The 16,620-nt window shown below is 39.0% G+C and overlaps 1 long non-coding RNA gene across 1 annotated transcript; it reads left to right on the forward strand.

Annotated features, from left to right (window-relative positions):
- Window positions 1–355: 355 nt before the first annotated feature.
- On the forward strand, window positions 356–3,405 carry LOC111557592. Its single transcript, XR_006588730.1, has 2 exons — window positions 356–880; window positions 3,182–3,405. It is a non-coding gene; the product is annotated as an uncharacterized LOC111557592 (long non-coding RNA).
- Window positions 3,406–16,620: the final 13,215 nt, after the last annotated feature.

Genomic DNA, 16,620 nt, shown 5'->3' on the forward strand with positions numbered 1-16,620 from the left:
AGCCACAAGTCAAGCCTATGGAAACAGCAGAGAACTCACACAGGGGAGAGACCGTACGAATGTATGGAATGTGGGAAAACTTTCAGCTGGAAGTCAGACCTGAGAGTCCATCAGAGAACTCACACAGGGGAGAAACCCTATGAGTGCAGTGAATGTGGAAAACCTTTGGTGCAGAAGTCAACTCTCAAAACCCATCAGACAATTCACAAAGGGGAGAAGCCTTATGAATGTAATGAATGTCAGAAAACCTTCACCCAGAATTCACCCCTGAGAACACATCAGACAACTCACGCAGGGAAGAAGCCCTATGCATGTAAGGAGTGTGGGAAGGCCTTCAACCGAAGTCAAGCCTAGGAATGCATCAGAGAACTCACACAGGGGAGAAGCCGTACAAATGTAATACATGCGGGAAGGCGTGCAGTCAGAAGTCAGGCCTAAGAAAACACCGGACAATTCACGCAGGGGAGAAGCCGAATGAATGTGATGAGTGTGGGAAAGCGTTTAGCGAGAAATCTGGCTTACAGTTACACCGGAGAACTCACACGGGGGAAAGACCATATAAGTGTAATGAGTGTGACAGAGCCTTCACCTACAAATCAATCCTCAGAGGACATCAGGAGGGTCATAAAAGGGAGAAACTCTCTAAATATGATGAAGGTGAGAAAGCTTTCAGCGAGAAATCTGGCTTACGATTGTTGCAGAGAACTCACCCAGAGGAGGAACCCTATGACTGTAGAGAGCATGGCTGAGCCTTCACCTCTAGATCAGTCCTCACAGGACATCAGGAAGCTCCTACAGGGGAGGAATGTATTAATGTGATGAACGTGGGGAAGCTTTCAGCCATAAATCGGACTTCAGAAAACATCAGGGGACTCTCACGGTAAGAGGAACACTGAATGGAATGAATGTGGTAGAACTTGCCTCAGGGATCACACACACAGGAAAGCCTTACAACCCTACTGAGTGAAGGAAAATCTTGATTGCAGATCAGACACTCAAAACTATAGCTGTTCTGTGTTGCAGACTTCAGACGGCTCTCCTGTAAGTTCTCCAGGACCTGTCATTTGCCTGAGTATTTGCCTGGGTTGGCCTACTACTCACACGTGTGTGTGTCTGGCTCCACGAAACCTCTGACGTAGTGTAGAGCTGATACAAGGATGCTTTTTGACTTACCAAGCAATTGAGCCCTTCCAGAGAGTGCTGTCAGCCTTCCCTGGGTCCCGTAACCCCAGTAGATAACCAGGAGTTAAGTGGATCCGTGTAAACCTGTAGACCTGGGTGCAGTCCCGACTCAGCTACTTACTAGACCAGCAACCTCCTCGCCCTGAGTCTCCACTCCCTTCTTTGCGAACTGTCGCCCATGTTTGTTGCAAGGGTTAAAGGGCACAGGGTGGAAACAAAGCAGTGTCGATTCCCTTCTGTCTTACATAATTCGTGCCTCCTAAGAGATGATACGGGTAAAGTTAGGGGAAAAACAGGCAGGAATATGGAGATGACTGGAACTTGAAGAGAAAGTGAGAGTTCTGAAGGAGGGGTGGGAGTCGGAGCTGGAGGTGTCCCTACAGTGCTCGGTGGGGCTCATGGCTCCACTCCTTGGGCCCTTCCCGCCCAGGACGCCCCAGATCTCATACCCTCGTGACTCAACTCTCCCTGGACAACCACAGTGGTGGCAGACCGTCCTCAGAGACCTGCTTCTCTGGTTTTCACAGACGCAAGCTCAGGGCCACAGCAACCATCTTGAGATTTTTGTGGGCTGGAAATAGGTAAAAATGGGAGTTCTGTTGCCAGAACTAAGGATTTGGGTAAAGTCCAGGATTCTCGACTAAGCCTTACCAGAAGTTTCTTTATAATCTTTAAAATGTGGAGCCCAACTACATTAATCTATTTTTATTTAAAGCAGCTTGTAATTTGATTTATAAACATTTCTCTCTAAAAGAAAAATGTGTATTAGTAATAATAAATGAAACCAATTTATAACTTGCCATGTATAGAAACTAATTGAAAAAATATTTACAGAAACAGAACAGCAGTTTAAAAAATTATAAGTAGATGATGTAATCAATTTCAAAACTCATCTCTGACATTAGAAAAATGACTTGAGGAAACCTGTTAGGTATAGGAAAGACTGTCAGCGCTTGGGGTCTTCCAGTGACTAAAATATCTTACCGGTCTTGAAGTTCAAAAGATTGAGATGGCCTTTGCTACTTTCCATAAGGGGGAAGGAAGGACGCAGCTCAAACCAGTTGTGGGTGGAGGCACAGAAAATGAAAATGTACAACTTCTAGATTATGGGGATGATCACAGGCAGGAAGCTGCAGATAAGCATTTACAGAGCAAAGCAGATGATTTCCCCCTGGTAGGAGTGGAGTTTGGGAAGCCCCGTTTGTTTGGAAAGCGGCCTCTGCACCGTCTCAAAAAGCTCCCAACCTGAGGAAAACAGGCTCATGGTTAGTTTTAGGGGCCCAGATGTGGCACACTGGCCCCGGGTGCCCCTGACTTGTTACGGACAAACCAAGTTCTGAGGAAGAAGCAAGGTAGAATTCCTTCGTACAGTTCACCAGACTTGTAGTTGAGACTCTTGCTTCTGAAACACAAAAATGTTGTACGTGTAGAGACCATATGACAAATATGCGGGTTGTGGAGCACAATAGAATGTGACCTGTGAACCCACTACCTCGCTTAAGGGTAACGGTATTGGCCATGAAAGAGTGAGAGTGTATCCACTGGGATACTCTTGCCCTATCTATCTCCTCCCTCCCAGAGACAGCAGCTATTCAAAATTGTGTGTGTGTTTGTGTGTGTGTGTGTACAAGTGTGTATCAGTGATTTGCCTTTTAAAAATAATAATTATAAATCTATAAACAATAATTGTATGGTTCTTACTTTGAAATTAGAATGGTCATGTGTCCTGCTTTTGTGACATGGCTTTTTTTGAGTCAATGTGATGTACCTAACATTCATACATACTGATTTGGATGGTTGTACTTCATTCAGTTTTATTTATGTATAGCTTGATATTAAAATGTATTCATTCATGGTTTTGGCCAGGTATTTTGAAGTAAAGAAATAGAGGAAATGTGTTTCTAAATTCTAACTTCTTGAAGGAAGAGAAAATAAAGAAAATGGAAAGGTTGGGTTGCATGCTTATGCCAGGATGTTGATATGAAATTCTCCAACTCAGTTTACCTGGGCTGCAGGGTCTCAGCTGGAAGCATCCCATGTTCCAAAAGGCGGTGTCTAGTTACCAAGCAAGACTTGTCAAGAAGCGTCCGGAAGCTACTCTGTGACTGATGAGTTCAAGAAACATGATTGGGTAATTACGAAGTGTTTTATTATTGATGCTTGTTGGTAACTTTTAATTTTTTATAAAATAAAGTATACATAATATAAAATTTACCATTTTAATTATTTTTCAAAGTGCCTTTTCAGTGTCATTAAATACACTCACAGTACTGTGCAGCCATTTACCACCATTCATCTCCAGAACTTTCTTCATCTTCCCAAACTGAAACTATTAAATGCTAACTCCTCAATCTACCCCACTGCCATACCCTGGCAAACACTATTCTGCTTTCTGTCTCTACCAATTTGACTACAGTAGGCACATCATATAAATGGAATTATGTAATGTTTGTCCCCTTGTGACTGACTTATTTCACTTAGCGAAATGTCTTCGGGTTTCATCAGTGCTACAGCACGTGTGAGAATCTCCTTCGTTTTTTAAGCCTGAATGATACTCCATCGTATGTATATACCAGATCTTGTCTACATCTGTCATGGGCACTTGAATTGCATCCACCTTTTGGACATTGTGGATATTAGTGCTGTTAACATGGGTGTACAGATATTTCTTCAGGATCCTGCTTTCAACTCCTCTGAGTATATACCCAGAGGTAGAACTTCTGCATCATAGGGTAATTCAACTTTTAGTTTATTGAGGAACTATTATACCATTTTCTGTAGCATCTGCACCATTTTACATTCCTTCTAGCAGTGTACAAGGGTTGTGATTTTTTTCACATCCTCCCTAATACTTGTTACCTGTTATTTTGATAATAGCCATGGTAATCCTAACAATTCGTGATGTTGGACACATTTTCTTGTACTTCTTGCCATTTGAGTATCTTCTTTGGAAAACTCCGCATTCAGGTTTTTGCCCATTTTTAACCAAGTGGTTTGTTTTGTTGTTGAATTGTGGAATTTCTTTGTATAGTCAGGACATTACTCTCTTGATGGATGTATGGTTTCCAGATATTTTCCCCATTCTATGGCTTGCCTGTCTATTTTTCTGTTGATAGAATCTTTCCCGTATCTTTTTTTTCTTTTGTTACCTGTGCTTTTGGCATATTCAAGAAATAATTACTAAATCTAACGTCATGAAACTTTTCTATGTTTTCTTCAAAAGAGTTTTATAGTTTTAGCTCTTAATGTGTAGGTCTTTGCTCTATCAATTTTTTAAATATGGTGTAAGGTAGGAGTCCAGCTTCATTCTCCACATTTCCTAGTGTGTTCATTGAAAAGACTTTCCTCTTGACACAATGTTTTGGTACCCTTGTCAAAAACCATTTCACTTTATATGTGAGGATTTATTTCTAGTCTCTCTCTTCCATTGATCTATATATGCATGTCTTTTTGTCATTACACTGTTTTGATTATTGTGGCTTTTTAGTAACAAATACTAAATCTGTAGATTGCCTGAGGTAGTATGAGTTTTAATAATATTAATGCTTGCAATCCATGAACGGAGTATCTTCTCACTTATTTGTATCTTCAGTTTCTTTCATCAAAGTCTAATAGTTTTCAGTGTACAGATGTTTCGTCATCAAGGTTAGATTTCTTCCTAAGTATTTTTTTTTTAATTTTGATGCTATTGTAAATAGTATTATTTTCTTAAGTCTCTTTCTGGTAGTTGATATCTATAGGAATGCAACTGATACCTGAATGTCGATTTTATGTCCTGCAACTGTATTAAATTCATTTATCCATTTTAATGGGTTTTTGGTGGATTTTTTTGTAGAATTTATATTTAAGATCACATAATCTGCAAACAGTTTTACTTTTTCCTTTTGGATTTGGATGCACTTTATTTCTTTTATCTGAATTACTGCTTTGGGTAAGACTTCCAGTACTACCTTGAATAGAAGTAGGCAACCTTGTCTTTGTACCTGATCTTAAAGGAAAATCATTCAGCTTTTCAGCATCAAGTATGATACTAGTTATGGCTTGCCAAATATGGCCTTTATTAAGTTGAGGTACTTTCCTTCTACACCTACTTCATTGAGCCATTTATCTTGAAAGGATGTTGAATTTTGCCAAATGCTTTTTCTGTCTCTGTTGAGGTGCTTGTATGAGTTTGACCTTTCATTCTATTAAGGCAGTGTCTTGCATTTATTGATTTGCGTATGTTGAACCATCCTTGCATCCCAGGGATAAATTCCCCCTTGATGGTGGTGTATGCTCCTTTTAATAATGCCTTTGAATTCAGTTTGCTAGTATTTTGTTGAGGATGTTCACATCTATGTTTGTCATGTTTGTAACTTTCTTTTCTGGGAGTGTCCTTATTTGGTTTTGGTGTGAGGGTAATTCTGACCTCATAAAATGAGTTTGGGAGTCTTCCCATCAGTTTTTTGGAAGAGTTTGAGAACAGCTGGCATTATTTTTCTTTAAATGTTTGGTAGAATGCACTAGTGAAGCCATCTAGTCTTACATGTTTCTTTGTTGGGAGGACTTTGATTTTTGCTTCAATCTTTTTACTCATTCAATAATGAGTAAAGAATATTGAAATTTTCTTTCTCATAATTCACTTTTGTTAGGTTGTATGATTCTAGGAATGTATCCGTTTCTTCTAGGTCATCCAATTTGTTGGTTTTTAATTGCTAACACTTGTCTCCTGTGATTCTTTTTATTTCTGTGGTATCAGTTGTAATGTCTCCTCCTTCATTTATAATTTTATTTGTATGAGTCCTTGTTTTTTCTTGGTTAATCTAGCTAAAGATTTGTCGGTTTTGTTTATCATTTTAAAAAATCACTCCTGGTTTTACTGATTTTTTTCATTGTTTTTCTAGTCCCTAGTTGATATATTTCTGCTCTAAATTGTATTATTCTGCTAATTTTGGATTTAGCTTTTTATTTTTTTTCTAGTTCTTTGACATGTAAAGTTTGATAGTTAATTGTATATCTTTCTTTTTTTGTGAAATAGGCTTTTATCACCATAAACTCTTCCTTAGAATTGTTTTTGCTACATTACATAGGTTTCAGTATATTGTTTTTCCAATCTGTTTGTCCCAAGATAATTTTTGATTTTCCTTTTTATTTCTTCTTTGACCCATTGGTTGTTCAAGAGTGTGTTCAATTTCCATATATTTGTGACTTTCCAGCATTCTTCCTGTAATTGATTTCTAGATTCATACCATTGTGGTTGGAAAAAAAATACTTGATATGAATTCAGTCTTCTTAAAGTTAAGACTTGTTTCGTAATCTAACACATTATCTGTCCTGGAGAGTGTTCCATGTGCACTTGAGAAGGTGCATCCTGCGACTGTTGGGTGGCATATTTCCTGTATATGTCTGTTAGGTCCATTTGCTCTATAGTGTTATTCAAGTCCAGTGTATCCTCATTGATTTTCTGCCTAGATGATCTATCCACAGATGTAAGTGTGGTATAGAAGTACCCTACTGCAGCGCCTGGGTGGCTCAGTCAGTTGAGCATCCAGCTTCAGCTCAGGTCATGATCTCACAGGTCATGGGCTCGAGCCCCTCATCAGGCTCTGTGCTGACAGCTCAGAGCCTAGAGCCTGCTTCGGATTCTGTGTCTCCCTCTCGCTCTGCCCCTGTTCCACTCACATTTTGTCTCCGTCTCTCTCAAAAATAAATAAACGTTAAAAAAATAAAAATAAATAAAAAGAAGTACCCTTCTACTATTATATTGCTGTCTGTTTCTTCTTTCACTCTTGGTAATACTTGCTTTTAGATGTCCCTATCATTAGGCACATATATACTTAAAATTGTTATATCCTCTTAATGAGTTGACCCCTTAATCTTTATATAGTGTGTCTACCTCTGGCCACATGGACTGGCGTGTCTCCTGGTAGGTCCCTGGTTTTACAGTTTCCTACTGGAGCCCAAAACTCCCACAGAGGCACTTTTGTACTCTGCCAAATTATTGTTAGTGAGGGGTGACAGGAGTAGACAACCTCCTATTCTGGCATCTTACTAATGTGTCTCTTCACTCTTGAATTCTTCAGGTAGTAAGTTTTAAAATAAGGTAGTGTGAGACTTCAGCTTTGTTCTTTTTCAAAATCGTTGTGGATCTTGAGAGTCCCAGGAGATCCATACAAATTCTTTCAACTTTATTTTTTTATTTTTTAATAAAAATTATTTTATTTTATGGGTTTAATTTTTTTAAATTGTTTTTAACATTTGTTTATTTTTGAGAGAGAGCAGGAGAGGGGCAGAGAGAGGGGGGGACACAGAATCTGAAACAGGCTTCAGGCTCTGAGCTGTCGGCACCAAGCTTGATGCAGGGCTTGAACCCATGAACCACGAGATTATGACCTGAGCTGAAGTTGGACGCTTAACCCACTGAGCCACCCAGGTGCCCCTAATTTTTTTATTTTAATTTTAGTTAATTAACATACAGTGCAATACTGGTTTCAGGAGTAGAAGTCAGTGATTCATCACTTACATACAACACCCAGTGCTCACCCCAACAAGTGCCTTCCTTAGTACTCACCACCCATCTGGTCAATCCCCCACTGTCCTCCTTCCATGAACCCACGGTTTGTTCTTTATTGATGAGAGTGTCTTGTGGTTTGTTTCCTTCTCTCTTTTTTTCCCCCTTCCTTTATGTTCATCTATTTTGTTTCTTAAATTCCACATATAAGTGAAATTAAATGGCATTTGTCTCTGATTGACTTATTTCACTTAGCATAATACATTCTAGTTCCATCCACAGTGCTTCAAATGGCAAGATTTCATTCTTTTTTATGGCTAATATTCCAGTGTGTGTGTGTGAGTGTGTGTGTGTGTGTGTGTGCGCGTGCGTGCGCGCGCCACAACTTATCTGTTTATCAGTTGATGGACATTTGGGCTTTCTCCAGTTTGGCTATTTTTGGTAAGTGCTGCTATAAACAGGGTGCATGTGCCCTTTCAAATCTGTATTTTTGTATCCTTTGGGTAAATATCTAATGGTGCAATTCCTGGATAATAGGGTAGTTCTTTTTTTAGTTTTTTGAGGAACCTCTGTACAGTTCTCCAGAGCAGCTGCACCAGTTTGCATTCCCACAGTGTAAGATCCTCACCTTTCCGCATCCTCACCAACACCCATTGTTTCTTGTGTTGTTAATTTTAGCCATTCTGACAGGTGTGAGGTGGTATCTCATTGTGGTTTTGATTTGTATTTGCCTGGTGATGAATGACGTTGAGCATCTTTTCATGTGTTTGTTAGCCATCTGGATATCTTCTTTGGAAAAATGTTCATGTCTTCTACCCATTTCTTAATCAGGCTATTTGTTTTTTGGGTGTTGAGTTTGATAAGTTCTTTACAGATTTTGGATACTAGCCCTTTATCAGATAATGTCATTTGCAAATATCTTCTCCCATTCCATAGGTTGCCTTTTAGTTTTGTTGACTGTTTCCTTTGGTGTGCAGAATTATCTTGGTGAAGTCCCAATAGTTCATTTTTGCTTGTGTTTCCTTTGCCTCTGACGACGTGTCTAATAAGAAGTTGCTCTGGCCAAGGTCAAAGAAGTTGCTACCTGTGTTCTCACATTTAGGTCTTTGATTTATCTTTGTGTATGATGTAAGAGAGTGGTTCAGTGTCATTCTTCTGCATGTTGCTCTCCAGTTTTCCCAACACCATTTGTTGAAGAGACTTCCTTTTTTCAATTGGATATTCTTTCCTGCTTTGTCGAAGATTGGGTGACCATATTGTTGTCCGTACAAACTTTATAATAGGATATTCTGTTTCTCTTTTTTAAAAGTTGCCTTTGGGATTTTCATGGACTGCATTAAATCTGTAGATCTGCTTTGGGTAGTATTGATATCTTAGCAATTTTCAGTCTTGCATTCCATGAACATGGTTGTTTGTATTTGTATCTTCTTTAATTTCTTTCAGCAATGTTTTATAGTTTTCAGTGTATAAGTCTTTGACCTCTTTAGTTAAATTTATTTCTTAGCACTTTATTCTTTTAAACTCTATTGTAAATTATTCTTTTTAATTTTATTTTCTGATTTTTCATTGTTCGTGTTTAGAAAGACAACTGATTTTTTTTGTTATTGATTTTTGTATCCTACAACTTATCTGAATTTATTAGTTCTAACAGTGTGTATGTGTGTGTGTGTGTGTGTGTGTGTGTGTGTGTGTGTGTGTAGTGTGTGTGTGTGTAGAATCTTAAGCGTTTTCTATATTTAAGACCATGATCTGAACAGAGATAATTTTGCTTCTTCCTGTCCAAATTGGCTGTTTTTTATTTCTTTTTCTTGCCTAATTGCTCTGGCTAGGACTTCCAATATTGTGTTGAGTAACTGTTGCATGAGCAGCCACCTATGTTTTATTCCTGACCTTAGTTTCAGTCACTCCATGTCTAGTATCATGTTAGCTGTGGATTTTTCGTAGATAGTTTTTATTATTTTGAGATTCTTCCCTAGATGTTTTTTTTCCCTTGAAGGGGTATTGAATTTTGTCAAATGCTTTTTCTGCATTGGATTCCTTCTTTTCATTTTATTATGTTAACGTTGTGTATTAATTTATTACATTGATTATTTTCATATATTGAATTACCCTCATATTATGGGAATCAATTTCACTTGGTTACAGTGTATGATCCTTTTAATATGCTGTCGAATTCTATTGGCTAGTATTTTGTTGAGTAGTTCTAACGTCATTTTTCCTAGTGGTATGGTATATAGTTTGTCTTGTACCGTCTTTTCCTATGGTTTATATCACAGTGATGCTGGCCGCATAGAAAAACTTAAAAATCATTCCCTCTTCACCTTTTTAAAAGGAAAAGATTGAGAAGAATTGGTATCAAGTCTTCTTCAAATGATAGAATTGATAGAATTCACTAATGAATTCATCTGGTCCTGGGATTTTCTTTTTGGGGTGATTTTTGATTACTGATTTCATGAACTTACTGGTATTAGATCAGTTAAGATTTTCTGTTTCTCTGTGTTTTAGTGTTGGTAGGTTATTTCTGGGAATTTATTAACTTTATGTAGGTTATCCAATTTGTTGGCATATGATTGTTCATTGTGCTTTCTTACAATCCTTTCTATTTTTGTAAAACTGGAAGCAGTTTTCCTCTGATTTCTGATTTTAGTTATTTGAGTATTTTATCTTTTTTTCTTATTTATTGTAACTAAAGAAAGGTTTTCAATTTTCTAGATCTTTATGAAGAGCAAACTTGTGGTTTTGTTTTTTTCCTATTGTTTTTCTAAAATCTGTTTTATTTATCTTGACTATAATCATTATTGTTTTCTTCCTTCTAGGATTGGAATTTTTGTTTTTCTTATTAAAGTTAGTTTAGGTTCTTGATCTGAGATCTTTCTTCTTTTTTAATATGCTTACAACTATCGATTTCTCTCAGCAATGTGATGTTTCTGCCAAGAAGTCTCTTGATAATCTTGCTGAGGATCCCTGCATTTGATGAGTAACTTTTCATTTGCTTCATTCAAGATTGACTCTGTGCTTTGGCTTTCAACAGTTTGATCAGAATGTGGCTCAGTGTGAAATAAAGTATCCTTTTTATATATAACATTGTTTATGTAGAAAACTCTAAAGAAGCTGCAAAAAAAACTCTCAGAATTAATACACAAATTTGGCAGAGTTGCAGCATATAAATTCAGTATCCAGACATCACTTTTCTATATACCAAATTTAAGGGCCAATTGGAATTTGAAATTTAAGAAAATGGACACCTGGGTGGCTCAGTCGGTTGAGTGTCTGACTTTAGCTCAGGTCATCATCTCACGGTTCATGGGTTTGAGCCCCGCATCTGACTCTGCTGTCAGTGCAGACTGCGCTTCGTATCCTCTTTCCCCCTCTTGTACTGCCCCTCCCCACTAGTGCGCGCGCTCTCTGGCTCTCTCTCTCACAAAAATAAATAAACATTAAAGAAAAGAAAACCTGGAGGCATCACAATTCCAGACTCCATGTTATATAACAAAGCTAGAGTGATCAAGGCTCAAAGTATTTTCTAATTTCTCTTGTGATTTCTTCTGTTTCATGTGTACATATTTGTGAATTCCCCAAATATATTTGTTAGTGATTTTAAATTTGTACAGTTATGGTCAGAAAACATACTAGGATTATTTCTATTGTTTTAAACAGTTAGACCTGTTTTATGGCCTGACCTTTCATGTGTCTTGAAGACTATTCCATGTGTACTTGAGAGAAATGTGTATTCTACTGTTTTCAAGGAGTGCACCATAGATGTCTATTAGGTTTAATTTTGGTTTATAGTGTTCACATCTTCTATTTCCTTACTCATCTTTTGTCTAGTTGTGGCAGCCATTATTGAAAATGGGCAATTGTTAAATAGCCTAGTTTTTCCTTCAATTCTGTCAGTTTTGTTTCCTGTATTTTAAAGCTGTTGGGGTGTTTGGGTATAAATGTGCTTATCATTGTTAAATCTTTTTGATGGATTGGATCCTGTCATCATTTAAAATGTTCTTGTAGTGATAGTTTTTTTCCTAAAGTCTGTTTTGTGGGATGAATGTAGACACTTTAGCAACTCTTTTGTTTACCGTTTGCATGACATAGTTTTTCCATCCCGTTTGAATTCAGCCTTTTTGTGTCTAAAGTGATCATGTTTTGTTTTGTTTTTTTATTTTTATTTTTATTTTTATTTTTAAAAAAAATTTTTTTTAACGTTTATTTATTTTTGAGACAGAGAGAGACAGAGCATGAAGGGGGGAGGGGCAGAGAGAGAAGGAGACACAGAATCAGAAGCAGGCTCCAGGCTCTGAGCCATCAGCCCAGAGCCTGACGCGGGGCTCAAACTCACGGACCGCAAGATCGTGACCTGAGCTGAAGTCGGACGCTTAACCGACTGCGCCACCCAGGCGCCCCAATCATGTTTTGTTTTAAATCCATTGTGTCAGTCTCTGCCTTTTAATTAAAGAGTTTAATCCGTTTGCATTTAATGTAACTCCTGATAAGGTAGGATTTATCTCTACCATTTTGGTGTATGTTTTGTATATGTGTTCTGCCTTTTTATTCCTCAGTTCTTTCATATCAGCCTTTTTCAGTGTTACATAGATGTGTTCTACTAATGTTCTAGTGTAATGATACCATTCTAATTCCCTTATTATTTCTTCTGGAAAATGATTACTAATGTGCTCCCGCATTTCCCATGCTTCCTCAGGTGCTGAGGTTTTGGTGTTTTGCTATCTTTTGTTGTTACGAAATTTATCAGGATGTGCTGCCCCAAAGTATGCCCCCTTGGCATATCGAATATTTTAAGCTGAAGAACTTTGAGAAAACAGCAGAAGCAGGAACATCACTCTGATCTTCCCCCACCTTCTCTCAGAAATAGTTATTAAAAAGGAAAGAAAACTCTCACAGGAGAGGCGCCCTCCCTGTGCTTGGAGGAAAGAGCATCTTTATCTTCAAAACAGAGGACCTGAGAAGAATTCAGACAAACAGAACTTGCTGTTTCTCTCAGTTTTTTATACTTCCCTCATACCCTGACCTGACACATTTCTCCACGACCGTCCATTCTTCTCCTCAAACCTAACCTACACACCCCTGGCCCTGTTTGTTTGAGTCTTCATTTCCTGATGAAGGCTCCTGTGCCATGCAAAACTTAGGATAAATTAGTATGTTTTCTCCTGTTAATCTTCTTTGTCAATTTTCAGACCTAGCTGGGGACCCTAAGAGGAACAAGGAAACCTTCCCCCCCACCACCACCACATTGCTTCCATTTAGCAATAATAATCTGACATTTTAAAAATCATCCTCTGTTGTCATCCAGACCTTTGGTCTGGAAGCACTGTATTGCATGACAGACATAAGCATTATTATTTTTTTAAGTATATAATTTTATAAGAAAATCACATCACATTTAGGAATTAGGACAGAATTTTCATTTCCAAAACTTTTTTCCAAATGTGTTAACACAACTTCCCAACCCCTTTTGTCCCGATCATTTATCTAGTGAGGAGAAAAGATCTGTTACAAGTTCAGAAATAACAGAAGTAAAACCACTGAATTAATGAGGTGATAGCTTGTAAAAGTTATTGTGCACACACCAAAAAGTTCACGAGCTGGAAGCACTCCGACCAAACGTGTAATGAGGTTCGGGGTATGTTGTTATAAAGCAATTCGTACAGTGGGAAGGACATGACTGTTTATTCTTCACAGTGATTGGCTATAATATTGGAATTTTCTTAAATAATAGGAGTACTGGTTACCTCCTATCAATTTTGGGAAACAGTTAAAGTTTTGCTTATGATTAACAGAAGCATAATCGAGAAATGACCCAGTTCAAGTTAGCCTTGCTAAAATTCAGCTTTGCCTGTATGACTCAACGGGTTTTGGCTCCTCAGGGAATTTTCCAGGCTGATCTCCACTTGTTTGTTATTTTAACAGATTGATCTCTTTCCGGTGACAGCTTATTTAATAATCAAACTGCCTTACTGTGTTAACGTGTACTAAGAAAAATGTAAAGGAAGTCGAGTTCAGTTGTATAGTCCATTGATGCAAAATGCAACTGATCTCTAAAGTTGAACAGAACAGCAGTGAGACCTCCCGAGGAGACGTCTGAAAGTCTCATCTGTTTGGAGTATGGAGGGGTCAGAGCTCTTGTGATGTAGACACCACAACTTGTAACTTTTGGCCGAATCACAGGTTAGGAATGCATTCAGTCTCTGCCTCAGAAACACAGAGCCAGTCAGCAGCTTAATGTCACATGTGTCTCATCAGAGAACAGGGCATGCCTATGAGCATGTGTATGTGACCGAGAGAATCCAGCCAGCGTCCATGAAGTTTTCACAGTTTATGCCTCACACAGAGGTGTCCCAAATCTCAAGCGGTGCCCGCCTTTACTTCACAGATTGCACATAAGGTAAAAGTCTAAGGCAGAGAATATCAGATTATAAATTCAAGTGACAAGAAAGCTCTTTCTAAACCCTTTTTTTTTTAATGCCATCAGCTTTGGAGTCCAAATTCACCCATCCAGAATGTGCACATCAGGCCAGGAAATCAGTGCCTGGTTTTACTAGAGTTTGTCAGTAACGAAAAACTCCCTTTCAAACTTACTTTTTTTTAACGTAGAGATTGCCTCTCTCTTTATGTTGTGTTATTAAGTCTCAGTTTGGTGACATGGGGCTTACTATAAGCAGCCCCCATTTGGGGCCTGTTATTTTTAGCAGTTCGCTCCTTTCAGACTCCCAGCCAAGAGATGTGATAAAAAATTTAAGGCGTAAGTGAATTTCTTAGCAACATTCAACAGGTCATGATACCAGGTTCACATTTTTTAGGTTGGTCATTATATGGGGCGCCTGGGTGGCTCCATCCGTTAACCGTCCAACTTGAGCTCAGGTCATGATCTCATGGTTCGTGGGTTCGAGCCCCGTGTCGGGCTCTGGGCTGACAGCTCAGAGCCTGGAGCCTACTTCAGATTCTGTGTCTCCCTCTCTCCTCTGCCCCTCCCCCACTCATGCTCGCTCGCTCGCTCTCTCTCTCTCAAAAAGTAAATAAACATAAAAGACATTTAAGTTGGTCATTATCTTTGTTCCTTTTCTAACATTCTAAGGGAGATCATTTAATGCTTAGTAACTGCAAACATCCATTTAAAGTTTTTGAGATAATACAGTGGACACTAGTGTCATAAGCAGGAGAATTCCCGATGTCTGGAGTGCACTTTGGAGCCATGGTCCCCAAGACCCAAGCTAATCAGAACCAAATGAGTCCTAGACACACCCTGTCACAGGAGTCACTTTCTAAAGCCAGCTGGCTTGGTTAATGATCTGTAGCCAAGTCTCACCTTCCCCAGAAGTGTCCGTGCACGTGCAACAAGTGATGCTGACCAGGGCACAAACACTTCCTTGCTCAACTAAGAGGTAATCAAGGGCGATCCAATTAACCAGAACAAGGCTCTCTTGGGCCAGAGAGCCTAGGGACTTCTGTTGGGCAGTGATTGCTTTAGCAGCAGATTCTGCAGCATCTTTAAGAGTTAAGGATAGGGGCACCTGGGTGGCCCAGTGGGTTAAGTGTCCAACTTTGGCTCAGGTCATGATCTCGCAGTCTGTGGGTTCGAGCCCCGCGTTGGGCTCTGTACTGACAGCTCGGAGCCTGCTTCGGATTCTGTGTCTCTCTCTCTGACCCTCCCCCGTTCATGCTCTCTCTCTGTCTCAAAAATAAGTAAAGATTAAAAAAAAAAAAGAGTTAAGGATAGATACCTGATAATTTTCACTTATCTCTAGCCAGGGGAGTAGGGATCTGGCAAAGGAGGCAAATTTTGAATTATGATGCCTCCTGGTAATTCCTGTTTGAGTTTGTGGCTTGGGACTGGAAAGGTGACAGCTATGGAGGCCAGTAAAATTGAAGGGTCTATAGTCTGCACAAGTGACTTTATTCTGCCAGCCCTTGCCATGTGTCCATTTCTCTATACAGAGCCTAGTTACAAGGTTCCCTGGATTGGGGTTGTTAACCAGAACAGGGAAATGGACCCCCAGGATCGAGGAGCCCTGACACAGGAGAGGGCTAGGTTTGTGCGAGAGAGACTGAGATACTGGAAATCAGAGAGAAGTTTGTGTTGGACAGAACTACGTGATCACCAACATCATGGCAAATCCGTGTCATTTGGATGTCTGATTACCCCTTTTTGTAGTGGCCTGAGATATGTGAACAGTGACATCTTTCCTGGCCAAAGCAAGAGAACAGGGGGACAAAAGAATCCTAAAGATCTTCATTGTATAAGAAGTAGGAAAACAGTGGTCTGAGAGGGAGTGAAAAATGGAAAAGAGAACATTCATGATCCAAACTCTTAGGAGGAAGTAGTCTACCCCGATGTTGGCTATTTCTCTTCCTAGTAGATTTGACTTTGGGGTCTCCAGCATTTACGCAGGACCGGAGGTCAGGTGGAGGTCAGGTCTTCACTTGTGAGAGATGAACCCAGGTATTGACACCTTATAATTTGGCCGAGATGCCAATCAGCAAGAGCACTTAGTAGGGTCTTTTCAGTGAATCTCCCTTTCATAAAAGCATCCAAGTAAAACAGCCACTGTCTGTACATGATCAAAGGTGGAAAAATGCCCGTGGCTAAATTTCTGATGAGGATTTGTTTGATAAGGAAATGTTATTTTGTGGCATGCAGTGATTTAGGATAATATTTGGACAGTGAGAGTACTGACAAATTTCTAGAAACTTTCACTTCTGGAATACTTACGTTGGTAATTTTAATATATATCCATGCATAGCCTATAAGGTTAACACTTAATTGGCAATGCTTCCCACATAATTTAACATACCAAATAAACCTAAGAATTTAATATCTCTCTTTCACAAGACGAGAGACAAATCTTTCAGATTAACTGCAGCTTTGTGGGAAATCTCAGTTGGTTTGAGGTCAGAAAGACTCCATTTCTCCATTTAGATTTTGATTTTGAGAAAATGTC

The sequence above is a fragment of the Felis catus genome, chromosome D4 (assembly GCF_018350175.1).
Source record: "Felis catus isolate Fca126 chromosome D4, F.catus_Fca126_mat1.0, whole genome shotgun sequence".
In the NCBI taxonomy this organism is placed as follows: domain Eukaryota; kingdom Metazoa; phylum Chordata; class Mammalia; order Carnivora; family Felidae; genus Felis; species Felis catus.